Raw genomic sequence first — 24,663 nt, 5'->3', positions numbered from 1 at the left:
CAGGGTCTCAGATGTTTAATTTACTGCAGCTTCCTTCTGAAGGGTTAATGGAAGCCTCTTACATAGAGACCGTTGACACATTAGGTTCGATGATACACTTTTATATTTATTCTTTCTACTACCGTAGGATTTTACTAGACTTTGGCCAGCCCAAGAAGCTACGGGGCTAATGGAAGGGGAATCTAACCCATTCAGTCTGAAAAGTATCACTACATGCGAATAATATTACTTGAGGTAAAAAGAAGATACAATACAATGGTACCACTATATGAACAGGTAAAACAATTTCTCCGTCTCAGTGTTGAAATACAAAATATATAATCGTTTGTACAAGGTAAAGTTGTATCCATTAACGCACTCATGGACTGGACAACTATTTTTTTTTTTCAATTAAATCAGACGATTTAAATCAGCCGACATGAGTCATAGATGAGTTAGAGTTTAAGAAAAAATGTCCTAGGAAGCACCCTAACACCATGAGAAGGCCCATATACTCACACTCACATGCACTGAACACATGTGCAATGACATATTTGTAAATTATAATCTGTACCTGCCATGTACAGCATTAAACTGTAATACCACCATTGTGTCCAGCGGCGCCTTGTGGTGTCTGTAGTTAATAATGCTACGAACCTCGAAAAAAAAAAAAAAAATACATACGGAACAGTGCCTTAATTCTTAATATAATATGGAATTGCCTGTCTGAGTGAGAAATAGGAAGGGAAGGGTAATAACTCTAAATTGGAATCTCCCTCTCTCTCTCTCATTCTTTTTGTATTCCATGACTTCTTCTTGCTTGTACATCCTTTCATTTTAATTACAAGAGTCTCTCTCTCTCACTCTCTCTCTCTCTCTCTCTCTCTCTCTTCAATTCCACTTTCATACTCTCTCACCCTAAACAACTATCACATTACCAGTATTCTCATTTTGCTCCACAATGCTCACTTCCCCCCTTCCCCCCCTCTCTCTCTCTCTCTCTCTCTCTCACACACACACACACACACACACACACACACACACACACACACACACACACACACATACATACACAAACATACATACATACAGACATTCGTTCGGGCCAACTGTCAGAAGCCTAACTGGAGCTCAGCCATAGGTCTCACACACTCTGATCTCTCCTAATAACAACAAATCCGACTTTTCATCTTAATAAGCTCGTGACGTGTTAGAAAAACTGGGCTCAGTCTGTCTCTCTATTTTCCTTGTTTATACAGCAGAACAAAAGGGGATCTTTTGAGAGGGATCAAGAGGTATGGACGACTTAATATTTATTGAAGACCATATATGTATATATTGCAATTTTTATATGGTATAAGCCTGTATCTCACAGTACAACGAACATTCAGCTGGTATACAAAAGAGTCAAATCTGATATGCTTCAGCAATCAATGTAAAGAACGATGTATTTTCCACGTCAAGGTGGACCCACTTTTAATACTATGGTCTGTACTTTTTTATTGCTGATAGCAGTCTAAGACGAATCGAGGTAACCTCTCTGCTACCAATAGTCGGGCTGCAGGATTTCAACCTCAAGTTCAAACTGACTGTTTTCTTTATATTGCTGGCGTTTATGGATCCATTCTTCGCTGATAAAGCAATTAGTGACCCAAGAAGTTAGGTATTATTCAATCTGTTGCCTTCGGTGACTTGGGCTGAGGGTGAACCGATACATTTTGACGTGCACTATTAAGTTCAATACAAATAGCCGTCCACTCTTCCTACATTGCTGGTGATGGAGAGGGACGTCGTTATGCGACCTGAGTGACATAACAGGGTGGTTGTACTGCCTGGTTATAACGTACCTCATCCTTCTGCTTACACCAAAAGCAGGATAGTGAGCTGCATGAAATGGGACAGTCAATCGGCAGTCTACTGACCATACTTTCCGATTATCCTGGGGCCACAGCACCAAAATCATTCCCACACTGTTCTCAAAGTTCAGTCTGCCATCCACCCTTGTCGGGTCGTAAAACAGACAATATAAAGTTTATGGAGTGCTTTCGTAAAAACCATTCTCACACAGCAATATTGACTCACTCAGCAATTTTGATCCCATACTTGGAGACCTTTTGACACACACACACACACACACACACACACACACACACACACACACACACACACACACAAGTAGAGAGAGAGAGAGAGTATGGTAATATTAAGCACGGCAGACTCATATTCTCGACGTTGTTTATGAGATTTCACGGATGTGTCACTGCCAGACCAGATTGCTGCCATAACTCTCTCTCTCTCTCTCTCTCTCTCTCTCTCTCTCTCTCTCTCTCTCTCTCTCTCTCTCTCTCTCTCTCAGAATTTTCCGCCCCTGGTAGCAGGATGAGAGAGAGAGAGAGAGAGAGAGAGAGAGAGAGAGAGTGCACGAGGTACTATCGGTGACAAAATGCATGTTGACCAATACCGTACGATTGTGATCTGTTGGAAGAAAGTACCGTAGACATGATAAAGATTCATTTACATATGCGAGAAAAGTTATCTGCTTCACTATTGTTTCATCCTACGGTTAGGGTATAATGTTGATGGGGTGGTGATGGCAGAAGGGAACCAAAAATTGTTTTAGTAGAGGATTGTGATTTTGCCTTCCTTACAAGTATTATGCTTTATCAGTTTCTTCCTACAGACCATTTTCATATTTCTGAAAAAAAAAAAAAAAATCTTGCTATGAGAGGTCGTCGAAAAGAAAATATGATGTAGTAGAAAGAACTAATTTGAAGGCGTCGTCGTAGTGAAGAGCAGATAATTGGTTTGTAACGAAATTTGAAACTCCTTTTAAATGAAGAGTTCATCAGATCAATGTGGCAGGGATGCTCAACTGGCGATCTTCTCACTTATCTTTCAGACTCCTTGTCATCCTTCTTTCGGGACCTTCGGGAAAGTTTTACCATTCCATTTGACATGTTAAAGGCTCTTGGTGAGTCAGGTATGAATCTTTACTTTCCAAACTACCAACTTACGGTTTCAATCCTTCTATCTGTGCCTTCATATCTAGCTCCCTTTCTTGTGGTTCTATAGCTGCTACTGTAAACGGCCACCATTCTTCTCAGAGAGCTATCAGTAGTGACGTTCCTCAGGGCTCTGTCCTATCACCAACTCTCTTTCACTTGTTCATCAGTGACCTTCTAAGCTGTACATCTAACCCTATCCACTCGTAAACTGATGACTCCACACTTCACCTTTCCATTCGCTTCCCACAGTGTCCATCTCAGCAGTTACTTCACCAAACAAGGGATGAGGGTATGGCACACCTAATGTCTGACTTGGCTCATATCTCTGTTTGGGAAAAAGGTAACCTTGTTGTTTTTAATGCATCAAAAACTCAGTTTTACATCTATCAACCCCACAAAAGCTTCCCCAGGAGTACCCTCTAATTTTTTACAATATCCAACTTTATCCTGCATCATCTTTAAACATAGGCTACTTGGGGTTTCATTCTCTAGGGATTTATGATGGAAAGAAAGTATTACCTCTCTCGTCAAATCTGCTCCCAAGAGATTAGGTGTGCTGAGCCGACTCCAAGCCTTCTTTACCCCTACACAGCTGTTGACTTTATACAGGGGTTTTATTGGCCCCTGTGTAGAGTACAACTCTCATGTGTGCAGAGGATCTCCACATACAGCTCTTCTCAACAAGGTGGGGTTAAAGGCTTTTCGTCTCATTAACTCTCCTCCTCTTACTGGATCCTTCAACCCCTGTCTCTTCGCTGCACTGTTGCATATTTATATCTTTCTATCGCTACTTCAGTGGTCATTGCTTGTCTGAACTGTCTTTTAGCATCCCTCCTCTACTACAGCGGGCGCGTAGCACCCTTCTAGCAACAAACTCATCCCTTTTCTGTTCAACTCTCTAATGCAGGAGTTAACTGTTACTTCCAGTCTTTCATGTAAGCAACGGGTCAACTCTGGAACTGTATCCCTCTGTGTTTTTTCCTACTGCCTATGATCTCCAGTCTTTCAAACATAGTGTGTCCAGGCATCTCGAAATCAACAGGTCTTGAAATTGTCTCTCTTGTTTTTGTTTTGTTTTTTTCTTGAAGGGAACCATTTACAGGCTCCTGGCCTTTGGTTCCTTCCTCCTTGCATTAAAAAAAAATAATAATTAAAGAATTCAGTCCTTTTACAATTCTTCCTACTACCATAGGAATTACTAGACTTTGGGCAGCCCAAGAAGCCACAGGGGTTAATGGAAGCTGTATCTAACCCATTCAGTCTGAAAAGCCTCATTAGATCCGAATAATATCATCTGAGGTAAAAAGAAGATGTTGTACAATGGTATCACTATATGAACAGCTTAAACAATAAAGAACAAAATATATAATCGTTTGAACAGGTAATACTGTATCCATTAGCTCCTTCATGGTCTGGACAACTATTTTTTTTTTTTCCAACTAGAGTCAGACAATTTAAATCAGCCGAGATGACGCCATAGTAGAGTTAGATTGTGAGAAAATAATAAGTCCCAAGAAGAACCCTAACACCACGAGAAGAAGGCCCACATACTCACTGTGAAGTGCTGCATACGCCACAGTGCCTTAATTCTTAATATAATATGGAAATCTGTCAAAATGAGAAATAGAGTGGGAAATAGAGTAAAGTACCGTAGACATGATAGAGATTCATTTAGATATGCGAAAAAAGATAACTGCTTCAGTATTGTTTCGTCCTACTGTTGGGATATAATGTTGATGGGGTGATGAGGGCAGAAGGGAAAAATCATATATAAGTAGAGGATTGTGTTTATGCTGTCTTTACAACTTGGATGCGGTTTTAGTTTTTTCTTCCTACAGACGATTGTCTTATCTCTGAAAAAAATTCTTGCTATGAGAAGTCTTCCCGAGGGAAAAAATGTACTAAAACTAATTAATATGAAGGAGTCATCGTAGTGAAGAGGAGATAATTGATTTTTAACGAAATTTGAAACTCCTTTTAAATGAGGAGTTCATCAGATCAATGAGGCAGAACGATAAACGAAACTTGTCGGTAGTTATGTTTCGCCTTTTCACAGTATGGCATATTGTATTAGAACATATGAGGTTACAATAAGTTTGCTCAAGTTAAATTAGGCTAGGTTACGTTGGTTGTGATGGGTTAGGGTATACTAGCACGGGATGGGACTGGTTAGGTAAGACCGATGAAGCAGAAGATGTGAGGAACTGAAAGACGGGTAGGGAACAGAGTTAAAATTACATCCTGAGTGAAATTAATATCAGAGAGAGAAAGACTGATGTTAATGATAGTGTATATTGTGTGTAGGTGGATACTGAGTGAGATTTACAACTGAGTGGGAGAGTGATCGTCATATGAGTGTGTGATCTGTGGTTTTATTCCGAATTTCATCAAGCGTTAAAGAGCCGGTCTTTCTCTCGGCCAAATAACATCGTGTGATGTTAGCCAGAAGAAAATCCAAAGCCTTAGCCATAATATAATGTGGTACTTGAAATCGTCTTTAATCGTTTAGAATAGAGATTTTCTTTCGTTTTTTTTTTTTTTTTTTTTTTTTTTTACAGATGAATAGAGGAAGGAAGAACAAATTAAATAAACAAATAATTCATACACCAGATTACGGGTGTCTTCCGATCAGATAAAAAATAGATGACATTTGGATTTGGAGTGCCGTAGGTTGAGGTTTGGGAGAAAACTATTCTGGGGAGGCGATTTCCAAATAGATGCAGTTCGGGGAATGAAAGAATTTTGGTAGGCAGTAGTTCTGCACTATGGCAGAGTGGTAGCCCAGTCATGAGCACTACCAGATGCCCGTGTTATATGAGGGAAGGCGTGGAGAGGTGGTACAATGGATGCAACTTTGTCTGAGCATTTGCTGTAAAAGTATCTGTAATATATTGCAAGCGAGGCAACATATATTGCAAGCGAGGCAACATTCCTTCTTACTTGTAGAGAAGGTAGTTCATTTGCAATTGCAGGGTTGTTCATAATTCTTACAACCTTGTTCTGAATTTTGTCCATTTTTTTTTATAGCGCGGCCTCTTCACATCCACTCCACAAGGGTGAACAATATTCCAGTTGAGGGCGCACATGACTACTGCAAATTATAACCAATTGATCGTCTGTGACGTAGTTGCGGATTGTATACAATAAGCCAGCTTTCTTTGAGGTTTTAGCAAGTGATCTAACATGAGAGGTTCAACTGAGGGTACTATTATGTGAAACACCAAGAATTTCAGTACTTTTAGGGATAGGATTATGAGTAGCACTGAAGCTAATGTAGGATTCATGCAATATGCGTCTATTAGTAAACTGTATATATTTGGTTTTCCTAACAATAAATGTGACAATGCAACTTTGTCCCCATTCAGCAATGTTAGATAAGTCTTGATTCATGGAGATTGCCGGCCCGAGGTGCAAGTTAGATATATTAAGCTTTGTGAATGGGTGTTTAAATGTGAAGGAACGGTGAAGTGTTGTCATTTACATATGAGTGAAAGGGATTATGGGTGACAGATAAGAGATCATTAATATGAATTAAGAACAAGGTTGGAACCCGGACTGATGTCATTTACATATGAGTGAAAGGGATTATGGGTGACAGATAAGAGATCATTAATATGAATTAAGAACAGGGTTGGAACCCGGACTGATCCTTGTGGCATGCCCGCATTAATCGAGTGGAATTTGGAATATACATCATCTGCTTTTACTCTTATCTTTCTGTTGTTGAAATATGAAGAAATCAATGGAACAAAAAGATGATGACCATAGCATGAGAGTTTGGATAACTGGGAACGGTGCCACAATCCGTTATAAGCTTTAGAATTACCAACGACTACTACATGGGTTTCTTCATCTCGGTCAATTAACTGATGGATGATATGAGCCAAGAGATTGAGTATATCAACAGGGATCTTTCTTGGCGAGAACCATACTGTGTGTCACTAAATAAGTTGTTGTATTCAAGATGTTTAACAATATGCTTATTAATAACAAATTCAAATACTTTACCAAGAGAAGATGTGATAGCCATTGGTCTGTAATCAGAGGGGACTGAGGAACTTCCTTTCTTCGGGATTGGGTATATATATATATATATATATATATATATATATATATATATATATATATATATATATATATATATATATATATATATATATATATTATATATATATATATATATATATATATATATATATATATATATATATATATTTTTTACAAGAATCAGGGAATGAAAAAGTACGGATGTATAGTCTGAATAATTTAACTAGAACAGGATCAAGTTGAGGGGAACACATTCTCAAAACGATTGGAAGCATTCCATCTGGACCTGGAGCTTTGTTGGTTGGTAAACTGTCTAGGATCGATATTACGTATTTATACTGTTTCTTAAGTGGAACAATTTCAGAAGGGTCGAGTTCTAATACAGGGACGTTTTGACCAACTTCCTCTAAGATAGAAATTGTGGCAAAAGCAAAAGTACTAGCAAGGATGTTCGCTTTTCCAGGTGGGCCACCCGAAGATTTTAGTGGGGGAATGGGTGATGACCTGTTAAAGTTGTTATTGAAACAATTGAGAGTTGACCAGAATATCTCATTTTCATAATAATTATTTAACAGTTTGGATGCTTGGTTGTGAAGAGAGGTTCTTGCGAGATTTATTACAGCTTTTGAATGGTTTCTCGTAATTTCAAACAGATAAAGGAAATGAGATGTTTTCGTTTTTAAATAAAAGTTTTATGCTAAGGCCTTTTGGGTCGTTGCTCAGGCACAGTTGCTGTCAAACTATTTTGGGGTTGTCCAGTCTTTTAGTAAATTGTTGTCTGAGTATGAACAATTCCATATCAGCTTGTATGAAGTCAATCATGTGGGACTGGGAAGAACTGATGTCAGTGGATAAGAGACTGTCAAGGAATATAAACAAGGTAATTTCTAAATTCATCCCAGTCTGCCCTATCAAACTGCCATCTGGTCACCCTAACCGGTTCAGACAGGGGAGGTTTAGGGAAACTGACTAATGAGGCTTTGTTGAGATTGTGGTCAGAGGCTCCAGGTGGCGACATTACCCTTCTCCTGTACTGGTCTGGGTTATTTATCAGGGATAGGTCCAGGAGATACAGTAGATGCCATGGTCAGGATTATCTAGTATTCTGGTTGGTTGTTTTACTAATTTCGTGAGTTAAAACGATTCTGCAAACAACTCACATTCTAGACCAGTATCGTCAGTCCTGGCAGAATGCAATAACCACTCTACATTATGGACGTTAAAATCACCCAAAGTGGTAAGTTCAGTGGTAAGTGTGAGGTTAAGGTTGGTCAACTACGTGGTTATGGAGCCAAATACGCTGGGTTCTGAAGCAGCATTGGGGAAGCAATGAACTATTATATTTGATAATATTTACGTAATTTAGCTCTGAACTACCTAAGTGAGAGCCTGCTCTCTGTAGCTTCAATTCATTCTAAGAATATGACACCGACGCTTATCTACAGGGGTGTGAAAAGCAACGATGAAACCAAACCTGAGTGTAAAGCAGGAACTGTACTCATACTCTGCCCTGTGTATCCTGGCCTTTAACTGCCATCTCTCCGTCTTCAACGCTGAGGTCTAGTGTTTGATTATTGCTAGAAGATTATGCTAATTACGAAGAAGTGCTGTAGAAAGTTTGAAGGATCGAAGTACTGTGTTTGGGAAATACAATACAGAAGGACGGATTAGAATATCTTCAAAATACTGACAATTTCTATATCATTACTATAGTCCTATAAGAGCACCACTAGATAAAGACGAAAAATCGCTTAATCTAGTCCCAAAACGCTGGACTCCCGTCCCAATTTTACGCTTCCTTCCCCTCCTACCTCCACCACTTCTATGTTTACAAAGTGGACATCTTCTCCCACCTCTTTTAAGCTGCGATAAAAAATATATATATACAGTATAGTCTTTGGGAGGAAATCGTCCTTTTTTTTTATTTTTAGTTTGGCAAGCTTCTCAGTATATTTCGCTCTTACTGACTGCTTATGTTAGTAAATTATATATATATATATATATATATATATATATATATATATATATATATATATATATATATATATATATACGATGAAGGGACCGGGCTGTATTAGAACTGTTCCCTAACAGGTTTGAACCGATTTTAATCACACTTGGTTAAAGGGTTGAGGATTAGACAAGGGACTCACCTATTGCTTTTTTACAAGACTTGAGAAAAGGTCAAAGTCAAGTGGCACGGTCAACTTAAACCGCGAAATACCGATTTAGATTAAAATTGGTGGCAGAGTTGAAGGTAGGACAAGTTTCAGTGTCAAAATAACGTCAAAGTTCAACCTGAATATCGGTGAACATAACTAAGATGGTTTTGGTTTTATTTTAAACAATCTAGCTGGAACAGCTGAGGATCAACCAAGGGGTGACCTGTTGTCTGGGGGAACTACCTCTAAGGCCAAGGTTACATGGTAAGATCAGCTTAAAAAGTTTATATCCGTTTAGGTCATGAGTGGTGAAAGGTTTCAGGGCAAGCCAAGGATGAAGGGATTGGGTCTGGAAAACTACCTGTCAAAGGCCAAGATCATCAAGGAGGAAAAAAATTTTGACTTGTGTTACAGCGTATTAACATTTACATGACAGGCAATATCTATCTATTTTGCTTGCCGGCACTGCTGTATTATTTCTTACTACCTCTATGCAGCATTACTCTGCTTTAGGGAGATGTCTTTTATTAAACGATTTATTGGAAATTATTACTCTCCATTACGATATTTAATGAAGGAGTTACTGCAAACTCTTACTGGAACTTTGATTATGAGAGGTCTCATCAAAGATCAACAAACTACTTTACTGTAGAAAAATATAAAATTCAAAAGTCACCAATATATAGAAAGGAATGAAACCTCTTTCTTTGGTAAGGAAGCATACTGTATTTGTAAGCAAGTTAGTCTGCTTGTCACTTCCTAACGAACGGTGATTAACTCCTGAAGAACTTCGTGCACCCGCATAAAATACTGATGGTCTTGTTCCAGTCTATTCATTACCCCATCAATGAATTGATACACTTTCTATACAACTCTTCCTAGGTTCTGATGAGATTATTAAAGCTATGGGTGATCATTTGACGACAATCAGTTCATGAAGATTTCATAATCGGCATTGGTAAACACACACACACACACACACACACACACACACACACACACACACACACACACACACCTCTAAGTGTGTGTGTGTGTGTGTGTGTGTGTGTGTGTGTGTGTGTGTGTGTGTTGTAGATTTAGTGTCGGCGAGCAGGGGCTGAGTTGTGGTGGCTGTGGCTGTGTGAGTAGGGTAGGTGCTGAAGGAGATGGGGATTGTGTTTGGATTGACAAGAGCGTTTGTGGATGTGTTGCACGTGACATGCCCGTGTGCTGTGTGTCAACGGGGTTTTTAAGATAAATGCAATATTAAATGATAATGTTCAATAATACTGAGAGCAGGGACAATGAATTGTCTTGCTAAAATCAAGCAATGATTACTTTATGCTGGCTTGCTTAGCTCGATTCTCTAAGAACGAGAATTTATAAACTTTCTCAACAGTACACAGCAGAGACTAGTTCCTCACAATTGCTGTTTATTGGTACTGTTAGCCTCTGGAGAAAGTGACTTCACCCCTGACAATAAATAACTAATACTATTAATGATATCAGGTTCTTGCTGATGCGTTAACTCCTAGAAGGCACAACGGATTTTAAGCTTAATACAACAAGACTGGCCCAAGTACCAGTTATGAATAGCAATGCGTTTATGAAAGCTAGGAGCTATAATTAGAATAAGCTTAATTATGGAGAAATGAAACGCGAATTTACATTACATTAAGCTCAAAGAAAAAGAACTGTTAAATATATTGATTACAATAAATAAATTTACGTTACATAGAGCAAAATGAATTCAAATATTAAACGGAATGCACTCACTCACTCTTTCACAAAGCTAACTAAAATAATTATTTTAAAACTAAGGAAAAAAACTAAAGAAATACTGGTCAATGTAGCGTATCACCAAGGAAGAGTGGGAGCCTGGAAACTGTAGATCTAGTGGAGTCTGGGTGCTAGAAGACCTCTCTCACTCTCACTACTGGAACACAGAACCACACTCCGTCGTGACATATAAAGGACTGATTCAAATTCGATGTGTGGGGTAGGATGCCCAGGCCAGCCGGAAGAGGGCGTGGCCAACGGTTGAGGCAAGCAGGGGCAAACAATATAGAAACAATAATATCGCTCAGTAGAGCACTTAATGACGTGCATTAGAACGGTCACTTTTGAAACAGTGACGAATGTTTTGAAAAGTATACCATCGAAATGGAGAGAGAAATGGTTAACTGAACGATACACAGTGAGTTTTCACTAAAGTTCGTGGTTTCTCACAAAAGGAAAATGTCGCGAGTTTGATTTGTGACATTACGCCCCTTCAAAATGAAATTTTTTCCTTATGGGAAAAAATTTGTGGATATATATATATATGTACACATCCTAACTCAGTCACACAAGATTCACACTGTGGTGTGTGTGCTATCCTGCTACAGGAGAAAATCACTATCGCCAATGAGCGTAAAAACCTCGTATTTACGTTAATAGAGGCAAGCTTGAGGGAAAAAACTCCATGACAACGGTGAATATCCTGTACGCAGGTCAAACTGAGCGAAAGTTCGCTACATTCACACTGACAACTAATTGTTGTGTATCGTGGTGTATGTGATACACGGTGTAGGTGTGACAGTTGTAGTGTAACTGTACCTACGTGTAAAATGATACAGTAAATATTAATAATATGGCGACGACGAAGGCAGAGGAGAAGAGGCAGCAGCGTGCGGCAGACGATCAACTGGCCCGCACAGCAAAACTGCTACATCCATCGCTGTACCTGCAAAATCAATTAAGGTGGAGCATCAAAAGTGTCAATGAGACAAAAATTCTTATTACATTACAATTACTCTCTCTGCTTAGCAATCAGTACATGCTACGAAAGGTACGCTCTAGCTGAAAAATACGAGTGACAGCCTAAGCTTCGTACATTCAAGGTCACCATTAGTTTATTAGGTACATTATTAACCAGGAAACGTAGTCCCTGGACGCCGTTGGTCTCGAGGACTCGTGTAATTTACTGGTTAAACTTAACTCTACACTTACGATTAGTGTCGGCAAGTTGAGAATCCTTATGCAAACTCAGACTCGTGTGTCCGCAGACACAGCCTCGGGTCGCCTCTGCAGGGTTCTCTCTCGAACTTCCCCCTTAACCTACAGTACTTATATTAGTATCAGGGAGCTGAGAATCCTTACGCAAACTCAGGCTCGTGTGTCCGCAGACACAGCCTCGGGTCGCCTCTGCGGGGTTCTCTCTCGAACTTCCCCCTTAACCTACAGTACTTATATTAATATCGGGGAGCTAAGAATCCTTGTGCAAACTCGGGCTCGTGTGTTCGCAGACATAGCCTCGGACTGCACACGGGTCCTCAAACTTGCCCCCTTTAGCCTAGAGTACACATGTATATACAATATCGGGGCAGCTGAGAATCCTTACGCAAACTCGGGCTCGTGTGTCCACAGACACAGCCTCGGGTCGCCTCTGCGGGTTCCCAAACTTTCCCCCCTTAAACTACGGAACACGTGTATACAGGTCTTGGACACAATGTGTCCTGTGGGACCAATGGGCGAGACGTCAGGTCTGCACCCAGTTCACCACTACCCTGTCTCTCAACTGACTCAGAGATTACAGGTGTGGTTTCAAACGGCACAGGAAGGACATGTCCGTGATTAGTGGTACGTGGACACACATTGCAGGAACGCACAAAACTATCTATGTCTCGTCCCATCCCTGGCCAGAAAAAGTCAGCTCGGATACAGCCCTGGGTCTTCCTTTTGCCTATGTGACCTCCTGAGGCTGAACAATGACCCCATTCTAACACTGCCTCGCGGTACTTGGCAGGAACGACTAACTGCAATCGAACCTCGCCCTCGGGTGTTCGTGACTCACGGTAGAGCCGTCCTTGTTTGCGAAGGAACTTGGCTCGACCTCCCCGTGAATGCTTTATCACTCTACCCTTTTGTTTCTTTTGCACGGCAGCAAGTGTCAGGTCAGAATGTTGTTCTTGAACAACAATTTGGCTACACATCAGATCTTGCAGAGATTCAATGGTCACAGAGGTGACACAGTCTGGAGCCTCAGTGATGGCTCATGTTACTGTAGCCGAAGTCTGAGTAGCATCATCTTCGGTGCAACTATGCTTGGCACCGGGAATATTGCCTATGATTAGGTCAAATAAAGGTTCTGGCATGACAACTGCGAGTGTCGTACCAGTATAAAATGGAGATGCCACCTGGATACATGCCTCAGGGAACAATCTCACTGATCCATCTATAAGGTTAGCTTGGATCTGTCGACCTGTGTACTGCTCAGGCCGAACTAGACTCTGCTTGACAGAGCAACCTGAGGAACCGTTGTCTCTCAGGACCTTCACAGGGATGTCTCCCACAAACCCTGGCTGAACAAGGAAGGTACTGTCACCTGTGGGAGAGCCTGTGGAGGAAGCAGCTAGCCACTGATGAGGCTGCTGAATAAATGATGCGGCAATCATGGTGCCTTGTGAATTAGATACTTGAGGGGTCGTACTCACTGCCTGTGGAGATGGAACATTGGCCATCTGTGGAGTGGGGTTCACTGTCGCTGTGGGACTAGTGAACTGTGGGGAAATACCCATACTGGTAGGGACGTGACCACCGTGCTGCTGCTGAGGAATGAAGGCTGCATTTGCCTCCTACCTCCTATTCACTTGAGGTGGTGGTGAAAAGGACAATTCCAACGGTTGGTTGCGTGGCTGATACTGCTGCTGGTTAGGGTACCTGTTGTACCTCTTCCACTCAGGTTTCTGAGTGTTTTGCCCCTGGTCCTTCTGCGGTTTGCTTGGACCTTGGCCATTACTCTGAGAATGGCCTTGGTGCTGGGATTCAGTCTTAGACGGCTTCCCAGTCTTGGCAGTATCTTTTCTGCTGTTCCAGGTGTTTTGCTTACGAGTTTGGTACCCTTAAGCAGTGAAGAATGCATCAGCTTTTTCCACCATTTGGCTGGCATCTTTCACCTGGCAGATTTTAAGCTGTGCTATGAGCTCAGCAGGCCACGACCTCTCTAGCTGTGTATGCAGCATGAGGTCAATTATCCCCTCTAGCGTGTGAGGGGTCTGATCTTTTTCCATCCACTCACCTAAGTAAGCAGTGAGATGGTCGAGGAACTTAACAGCTGTCTCCTTGTCTTGGAGACGAGCTCGCATGAACTGAACTTTGGTGTCGTCTACTGTGAGACCATATGCCTTAATGAGTGCAGCTTTCATCATCTCATATGTGAGATTGTCTCCACGAATTCTGTGGAGAATATCGAGGGCAGGGCCCTCAAATAAACTAAGAAATTGGAGCTGCTTAGCTGCCTCATCCAGTTGATACATGTCTGCCATGTCCTCAAAATGAGCTATGTACGGCTCAGTTCACTAGCCTTCCTTGTATGAAGGAAGCTTGATGCGTGGGGTCGCCAGGACATGTGTAGGAAGAGCGCTAGTGGAGCTTGGACCAACTGCATCAGACGTGTCTGAAGCCAAGGAATCTTGCTCGAGCTTCAACATTTCAAATTCATGTTTTTCGCGTGCTTCTCGCTCGGCACGTTCGTGTTCTCATTCTCTGTCTCATTGTTCACACTCGTATTCGCATTGTTTTCGCCTTGTACTAGCTTGAGTTCGCGTTGTTTTTGCTTGTGTTCGCGTTGTTGTTGCTCTTGTTCTAACTTGAGTTTGCATTGTTTTTGCTCGTGTTCGCGCTGTTCTCGCTTGTATTCGCGCTCCTTTTCACGCTGCTCTTGCTCATATGCACTCTCTCTTTCACGTTGTTTGCGCTATTCTCACTTGTATTCACGTTGAATCTTACGCTCTTCACGGGCATCATTCTCGTGCTGCTGCTCCTGTTTATGTCGTGAGAGTATGTACTCTTTAATTTCCTGGGGATCGGTAAGCCCCATGTCTTTGGCTTCCTGTAAAAATACAGTGGTAGCCATGACACTAATTTACTAAGCAAGCCAAAACTGGGTACTGACTGCTGCTTCACAAACGAATGCTAATAAACACAAGTAAAGAATACAGACACAAGCTAGTGGTGACCAGTCTTATCTAGTTAACTGGCAAAGAATAAAGCAAAAATGCAAATGACTGCGAAGACTCAATAATTAAGGCAATGGGTACGGCGACTTCCCAGGAGCTAATAAAATTGTATGGCGTTACCAAGAATAAAAAAGTACTAAATCGAGTTAAGTACTCTATGAAATAATAAAGCAGAAATTCACTTGCTAAACTAACGGTAAACACCAGTAAGCTTGTGCCTATAACCTTTAGCTATTATAACTAATAACTAACTAGCTGAGTGAGTGAGTTTTATTTCGTTAATGATAGTACTAGGAGTTAAATCCTGGCGAGGTCGCCAGTTGTCAACGGTGTTTTTAAGGTAAATGCAATATTAAATGATAATGTTCAATAATACTGATAGCAGGGACAATGAATTGTCTTGCTAAAATCAAGCAATGATTACTTTATGCTGGCTTGCTTCGCTTGATTCTCTATGAACGAGAATTTATAAACTTTCTCAACAGTACACAGCAGAGACTAATTCCTCACAATTGCTGTTTATTGGTACTGTTAATCTCTGGAGAAAGTGACTTCACCCCTGACAATAAATAACTAATACTATTAATGATATCAGGTTCTTGCTGATGCATTAACTCCTAGAAGGCACAACGGATTTTAAGCTTAATACAACAAGACTGGCCCAAGTACCAGTTATGAATAGCAATGCGTTTATGCAAGCTAGGAGCCATAATTAAAATAAGCTTAATTATGGACAAATGAAACACGAATTTACATTACATTAAGCTCAAAGAAAACTGTTAAATATATTGATTACAATAAATAAAAATACGTTACATAGAGCAAAATGAATTGAAATATTAAACAGAATGCACTCACTCACTCTTTCACAAAGCTAGCTAAAATAATTATTTTAAAACTAAGAAAAAAAACTAAAGAAATACTGGTCAATGTAGCATATCACCAAGGAAGGGTGGGAGCCTGGAAACTGTAGATCTAGTGGAGTCTGGGTGCTAGAAGACCTCTCTCACTCTCACTACTGGAACAGATAACCACACTCCGTCGCGACATATAAAGGACTGATTCAAATTCGATGTGTGGGGTAGGATGCCCAGGCCAGCCAGAAGAAGGCGTGGCCAACGGTTGAGGCAAGCAGGGGCGAACAATATAGAAACAATAATATCGCTCAGTAGAGCACTTAATGATGTGCATTAGAACGGTCACTTTTGAAACAGTGACGAATGTTTTGAAAAAAGTATTCCATCGAAATGGAGAGAGAAACCGTTAACTGAACGATACACAGTGAGTTTTCACTAAAGTTCATGGTTTCTCACAAAAGGAAAATGTCGCGAGTTTGATTCGTGACACTGTGGTGTTATTTGATGTTAGAATTACCCGTGCCTGTGCTATATCCATTCTCTGCAAGAATTAAGTCAAACAGATGCACGAATTCGTTCACCTTTTGTGATTGATAGGGAGCAAGCCAGGCAAATGCATCATGTTTGGAACCTCTTAGTACTCTCATTATCTCTGGCAAGTACGAAGAGGCGGGAAGCCGTCATCGTAGTAATTTTTCCCAGTATGAAGAAACGGCTTAGGGAGCAGCAGCTCTCATGTGGGAGACGGTACCCTGCCAGGCTAGACCAGAGTCGTCCTCTCAAAATGCAGGAGAGAATGAAAACTTATGGTTTCCAGGCAGGAGTTACATCTGCTTTTCTCACCCATGACAATGGCATCACCACATGAAGGCTCCTCTCCAGTGGCGCAAAACCAGGGGACTAGAAAACAATGAATATTATTTTGACAGAAATAATCGCACATTTGGATACTGGAGAATTCTCGAAATGCCAAGATAAACATGGTGAAACCAAGTTTTAGTTGAACGTTTCACTCAAAATAAGTTTGAACGGAAAATATGTAACATGATATTAGATCTGGAAAATCACCAAAGTGAAATGAAGTAAAATGATCTCAGAAGCAGGTAGATTTAAAGAAATTCATCTCTCCCGTTATCAACTGTTTATGAACACCACCAGTGTCAATAATTTTTGACCTGTTCTGTCTTCTGTAGCCCACTTAAGATTTTTTTTTTTTTTTTCAGCACTTACAACTTACTTGACTTAACAGAGAATTAAAGTGTATTTGTTTTGTGTAAGCTTGCGCTAATGTAATGATTTGCTCTTGTCACACTTAAGGCTGTTTCAATTCATGACAGCAACGCTGGTTGACATTTACCGTGATTTGTCTTGACGCATATCACACAACAGTGGAATTATTAAACGATCACAATACTTTAAACTTATCTTACCACGGGGAGAATATAATTATATTCTATCTCTGTTCTGTGATCAACTAGGAGAAATATTAGTTTCATGAAGTGCCTCACGCACTGTGCTGCATCATCAAGTTTTCAGTGAGGTGTCTGGAAGGTAAATACAAAGAATACCTTGCTCTCCTCAGCAAATCGTTTGTTGAAACTAGTTTTGACTGAAACATTTATCGAAAACAAGTTATAAATACTCTCCAGTCCTGTAGTTCGGGTTTTCTGCAGCCTCCTTTCATGGACCACTATTGTTCAGGTTCAAACGTACCAAAAATGTGGTTCCTGGTTCTAATTAACTTAAGCTAGTTCTGATCAGTTTCAGTTTTCAACATATAAACAATTATGTATGTATGTATGTATGTATACATGCATGTATATCTATCTTTATATCTATCTCTATCTATCTATCTATCTATCTATATCTATCTATCTATCTATCTATCTATCTATCTATTATATATATATATATATATATATATATATATATATATATATATATATATATATATATATATATATATATATATTACAATAGTGAAAAAATATTTTTTTTCTTAATCTTTCAATAATAGAGAAATACCCTAAAGTGAATAAAGTCATCTGTGTCAGGCAAGAATAAAATAAAATAGGAAATTATACTCGACAGAGAGAGAGAGAGAGAGAGAGAGAGAGAGAGAGAGAGAGAGAATTTTTTCTAAACACATCACTGAGTACGATCTCCCCTTAGCTGAATTTACTCGTCTGGCAATTGGAAGATAACAATCGAAAGACGTCAGGTAACTGACGAAATAAATGATTTTTCTTTTTCTTAGTCTCTTCGCCGTTAGAGATCTGTCCAAGCCCGAAGATCATCTGACACTGAAAACAATACCCTTGTAAGACAGGGAAGTTAATGAGCGCAACACCAGCAATCTAGAACTACTACTATGGACCGAGGATTTGGCTTTGTCCTTTTGTCTTGACCTTTGATCAGGTCACAAAATCAAATTTCTGCCTCTCATTCATGTATTCCTGAACCCGTCTATGTCGGTATTAATCGAAATGAAACTCTTGAGCTGAATTAGATAATGACTTTGACCTTAGACCTGTAGTTCTCAAAACTGAATCTCTTCATTCTTGGCTAACCATCGGTCCTCACATTAAGTTTAGGTTAAACTGAATCACCACTTATAGTGTTATAGGGTCGAACACCTGACCAAATCTTGTGAAGCTGATCGTTGATTGTGTGTCTGCAAATCTGAATCCGTTTACAGTATGCTTTACCATTAACCACTGAAGGCTTCAGGAACTCATCCAGCCGATCAATGCAAGCCCTATCTCACCCTCCCACTTTCTGCTTCACCCCATCCTTACCCTGTATCGCTCTACCTCTCCCTGTCGTTCCCCTGCATCACCCTGCTTCACCCTGTCTCTCTCTGCTTCATCCTTCAGCTTCCTCCAATCCTAGTATCCTTGTTTCTTTCTTTTTCCCTCTTCATTCCTCTCTCTGCTTCACCCTACCTCATTGTATGTCTCTATCTCATCCTGCTTCATCCTTCCCTGTCTGTCTCATCCTTTCTCAGCCTGCCTCCCACCTCACATGCTTCAAATTTCTCTCAGTCTCCCTCTGCCTCACCTTGCCTTCCCCTGAATAATCCTGGCTTAGCTTGTCCCACCTTGCCTCAGCCTGCCTTACTTTCCCCACCCTGCTTCCTTCTTTCCCATTCCATCCCCATTCCGTCTCACCCTGCCGCTCCATGCCTCATTCCAGCTCACCCTGCCGCTCTCTGCTTTATACTGCCACATGTTACCTCAACATTTTCTCCCTCCTTCCTCCTTCCATATCATCCTCTCCGAGTAGTTGGATGGGTAGTCGGCTGTCCTAGTGGATGCGAGTTTGATCCCTGGCTGTGACAGGGAACAACTTACGTTTTCGATTCTCGTTAGACTAGACTTTACTAATCTACCATAATACCCACCGACATATTTTAAAAATACCGCCGGTAATATCAATAGACCAGTCGGGGATGAGACAGTCCTACCATGTATTCAAAATGGACGGTGGGTCTTAGCGCCGAAATAATGACGTGTGGAAGGTGTTTGGCACATAGGAGGACTGATGGTCCTACAGGAAATGGTTTGCCGAGTCGTACACATGCCCCCCCCTCCCCCCAAAAAAAAATTCTCTCTCTCTCTCTCTCTCTCTCTCTCTCTCTCTCTCTCTCTCCAGTATCTATTCCTCTCTTTATCTATCTCTCTTCCTCTCTTTTCCGGTCTCTCTTCCTTTCCTTTCTACTTTCCCTCCTCTTCTTTCCTTAATCTCTTCGTCCTTCGCCTTCTCTCGCCCATTTTTCTTTTCTTTTCACTCTATTCTTCCTCCCTGCCTTCCTCTTTTCTGGCATTCTTTCTCTTCCTCTTCTCAGTTCTGATTTTTTGTTCGATAGATATCCTTTTCTAACCGTTTCTCGGCCTCTCCTTTCCCCCCTTATTTTCTTCTTCCTTCTATACCCCATATTTCCTCCTCCATGCTTCCTACACCCTCCCTTTCTTTTTTCTTTCCTTCCCCTCCTTCAGTTTTTTCACTTCCTTCAGATTGCTCTCCTTGCCTCCTCCTCCTCCTCCTCCTCCTCCTCCTCCTCTCTCTCTATCCCTTCTTCTCTATATGTTGAACGCAGAGGTCTTTTGATTCTTAGCGAACGAAGCTGTCGCTCACATTAACAAAAAACAGTAACAATATTCCTGCTGCGCCACGCTCGTTGGAGCTTAACTAAAAATATTATAAGTTACAGTGTTGTGGTCTGTCTTACGCTCTCGAACACACACACACACACACACACACACACACACACACACACACACACACACACACACACACACACACACACACACACAAACGATTACACATGCCTCGTTACTCACATGTCGAAATAAACAATACTGTGCTTATAATTTTCTCTAAGTACGTTTCATTTACCATATCATCACCCTCATCATCATCATCGTCATCATCATCATTATCATTCACTCCTCATCATCATACATCGCTATGGGCAGCATGCAGAAACATGGAAATGGAAAACACAATGTAGAACTATCATCCTCATCGTAAACTTCTTTACATTAATAAATATCAGGTAACAGGATTTTGTTAAGTGTTGAGGGCCGGTCCCCCTGTGGTAAGTAAAATGGAAAAAAAAAAAAAAAAAAATCACTCAAAAATTCACATCCGCAACAATGTTTTTTGTGTGTGTGTGTGTTTTTTTTTGCCGTAATGAGATGGAAAGGTAAGTACAGTTAAGTGGTCTGATATACCTTTTATAATGAGGGTCTGGGATGATACCTCCAGTCATCTACACAAGCATTGGTAGGGTTAAAATAACGTATCTTTTTCCACAATGTACTATCACTCATCAAAGAAGTGGTATCTCACTAGCCAACGCCTCCGCGTTTTGTGTTGTAACACTGTAACCTTTACAACTTCAGGTGAATCGAGCTGGGCCTTGAGATACTTTGCCTGAGCGAATCCCAATTCGAATTTTGTTTCACTTCCTGATGAACTAATGTAGCTATGCCGTGTGCGAAAATGCTATTCATAAATTGCTTTGTATGTTAAATAATTGCATCATAGTGCAAGCGGCAAATCCTTCGACCTCAGTGGATAATCTACGTTGGACACTTTCAGAAAGTAGTAACTATCATTTACATAAAAACATAATGAGTGGATGCACAAAAACAGTTCCGATGTCGTATATGCCAATGATTTCCAACTATTCTCCACATAATTTAGAACATTCTGTTGAAGCGATTATTATAACTTTCACCCCGTAGCCTAACCTGTGACGTTACCTATTAAAATTTAATGTCACATTACCGACTGGGAGTCGTTACGTCGGTACACATCCAGGAAAGACCAATAGTTAATCTTATACTGACCTGCACATTAAACATCTTGAGACTCCTCCCCCCCCCCAAAAAAAAAAAAAATACCTTTCATTTCTGGCTACTTGATTTAAAAGGCGGCATGTCTGTCTTCATGATGTGTAATTTCGAGGTAGGCTACAACACCATGGTGGAATAAGGACACCTCTTAGATATTATTATGTTTTCATTGTTTTGACGAGTTTGTAAAATAACTGTGATCTCGTTGACCTGGTTAAAAGAAAAATTTTCTTTGATGCTTAATCTACATCCGACTTTTTAACGTATTACTGAATAAAAAGTTTTACTTTGGGAATGATCCTGTTATAACTAAAACAACAGTTTGCTGCTAAAATAAAGATGAAAGCTATACTTCTATTAGGCTATGAGTTCCAGATCACTTCCGCAGAAATATTGCATTACGTGCCTCGTGATTTCGCAGTATATGATTTCTCCATTATTGTTCGTTTATTGTTTTGTGTGTGTTTTTTTTTTTACTTTTATGTTTAGAGATTTCATGTTTGTACAGAAAAATGATTTGACACTGAAATGTGTAACTACATCAGTGTTACGTTTTTGTGCAGTAAGTGTTAGATAATGCATCCTCTGAACATCATATACGAAATTTCATCACTTCACCATTGGCGCCATAACGATCATGTAAAAAAAAAAAAAAAAAAAAAATCACAATAGCTGTTTTATGCATCGCTGTCCGATTTGCATTCCGATACAAATACTCCCTTTGTCATCTCAATCCTCGAATTTCATAGTTTATGGTTGTCCTTCACGATATACTGTAATTTTAATGTCCGACAACTGTGGAGATAATGTCACTGAATTCGGAGGTTGCAATCTCCGTCGTGGACAGTGATCCCATCTGTCTGAAGCTCAAGAGCTGAGTTTGTCTGCCCAGGTTAGTATCCATTTCAATAATTCCTCCTATGTAGCCTACCACATATCTGTAAATGAGGGGATGTGTTAGTACCAGAGTAAACACTAGCTTGTCCACATCTCCACAACATATGCGTGGGGGAAGGGGATGTGTCACTGCCAGTGCTAACACTAACCTGGTCGCGCCTCTACCACATATGGGTGGCTTGAGGAGATGTGTCAGTGCAAAAGCGAACGCTAGCCTGGCCACATCTCTACATATGCATGGGTTGAGGGGATGTCTCACTACCAGAGCGACAGCTAGCTTGGCCACATCTCTACCACATATGCATGGGTGAAGTGACGTGTCAGTGCTAACTCACATGCTAATACGGCCATATCTCTGCCACATATGCATAGAAAAGAGAAAGTGATAGTGCCTGATTACTCTTTACCTGGTCACATTTCTGTCACGTAAAATTTCATGGATTACGGTAGTTGTGCACATATGAATTTCAGATGGCTTAAGCGCAAAAGGACAGGGGACATATTCATGTGCTTGTTCAGTTCGCCCCATGTCCATTTTGGTGGGAATAGGGCCAGCAGGTTGCCCACGAATGCGCATTTACACACACACACACACACACACACACACACACACACACACACACACACACACACACACACACACACACACACACACACATACCAGGCATGGATTTAGGGTAGGGAGGGGAGTGGGGGACGTATGCCCCCGTATTTTCGGCAGACAATGAGTAAATATAATAAATGAACTATGACAGTGCTAAATGGCTCACTTGGTAAGCTGCTGTACTCACGCAGTTGCAAGCGCTGGTTCGAATTAAAAAAAAAAAAAAGGGGTGTCTAAATGGCTCACTTGGTAAGCTGCTGTACTCACGCAGTTGCAAGCGCTGGTTCGAAAACGGCCATACCACGTTGAGTACACCGCTTCCCGTCTGATCAGCGAAGTTAAGCAACGTTGGGTCTGGTTAGTACTTGGATGGGTGACCGCCTGGGAACACCAGATGCTGTTGGCATCCCTACGTGTCAAGTGGGGTTGGTGGAGGATTAGTGCCCCTCCCTGTAAAACAATTAACTCTAAGCCCTTGGCCACCCTGTCTGGGATACATGGCGTCTGGCAATGAATGAATGAACTATGACAGCAAAATATAAGTTTTGTGTATCTTGCATAAATGCTTTCATGGAATCATTTCGATGAAAAGAGGGATCTGGTGATAAACTGTGGAGGATCTGACAATGAGTTATCAAGAGTTCATACCTGTAAATCCACAAAGAATCATGCCACCGTTTTCCAGAGTCCTGCATGCAGCTCTGACCAACTCCCATCCACACCCACTCATCCTCTTTCCGACACACAGACATAGGCCTCCCGCCCCCCAAACACAGACAAACAATATCCACTCATATGTTTCTTTGCGGTAATATAATGCTCTTCACTGCTGCTGAGTTTTCGTTGCTTTCTGCATCTAAATTCCCAGGCTCTGACTGGTGAAGGTTGGGCCCATTTGTTCCTTGCACATGAATTAAGACTTCAAACCCTCAAGTACGATGACGTGTAATTTATATTGTTTCCCCATCATTAGTGCGGTTTTACTTGGTAGACTTATTATTGGGGTGTTCGATAATAGTACTGGATAAACCTCTGCCAATTTGAGGTCATTCGGAACTTATATAAGATTGCCTGGTAGTAGTCAGATAAGTTTTATCACGTAATCATGATGAAGGGGACACTTATTTTATGGAACGTTTATGCCAAAAGTATGATGTTGGATGTCAGTTCGGGCAAACACTGTCTTAGTATGTGGTGGTCTTTGGGTACTGAGCCCATGACCTGTTCTCTGTATAGTTATTAATGTGTTAAAAACCACAAGCACTGACACTTCTGGTCGTCATTAAATAAGTGGTGCCCATAACTTCTCATCTGTCAATCGAATCGTAGCACAGTGGTAACGATATACTATATAACGAAAAATAACCGTAGGATTTTTTTTTTTTTTTTTTTGCAAAACGTTCCGACTTAGTGATGATGGAAGGTTGCCGTGTTAAACTTTTCTATTTTAATATGCTACCATCCATTATGATAAGATTCCTCGACTTTGGTGCGAAAATTTCGTGTAAGGTAATCAGAGGTTGCATTATCTAAGTCTTATGCATTATTGTACAGAAACGTAACACTGATGTAGGTACACATTTCAATGGCATATTATTTTTTGGAGAAACTTGAAGTACCTAACCAAAAACGTAGGAAAAAATCAGTGAACGAGCGATAATGTAGAAAATTATATTCTTTGAAATGTCACGAGGCACGTAATGCAGTTTTTCTACGGTAGTGATCTGGAACTCTTTGCCTAATAGAAGTATAACTTTCAGTATTATTT

The 24,663-nt window shown here is 40.6% G+C and overlaps 1 non-coding gene across 1 annotated transcript; it reads left to right on the top strand.

Moving 5' to 3' along the window:
- The first annotated feature begins 23,182 nt into the window (after positions 1–23,182).
- LOC145400866 (5S ribosomal RNA) lies at positions 23,183–23,301 on the top strand. The gene has a single exon (XR_013897493.1). It is a non-coding gene; the product is annotated as a 5S ribosomal RNA (ribosomal RNA).
- Positions 23,302–24,663: the final 1,362 nt, after the last annotated feature.

The sequence above is a fragment of the Coenobita brevimanus genome, chromosome 53, assembly GCF_032717465.1.
Source record: "Coenobita brevimanus isolate Jiangsu-jjx chromosome 53, ASM3271746v2, whole genome shotgun sequence".
In the NCBI taxonomy this organism is placed as follows: domain Eukaryota; kingdom Metazoa; phylum Arthropoda; class Malacostraca; order Decapoda; family Coenobitidae; genus Coenobita; species Coenobita brevimanus.
This window is presented reverse-complemented; position numbering and strand designations above follow the sequence as displayed.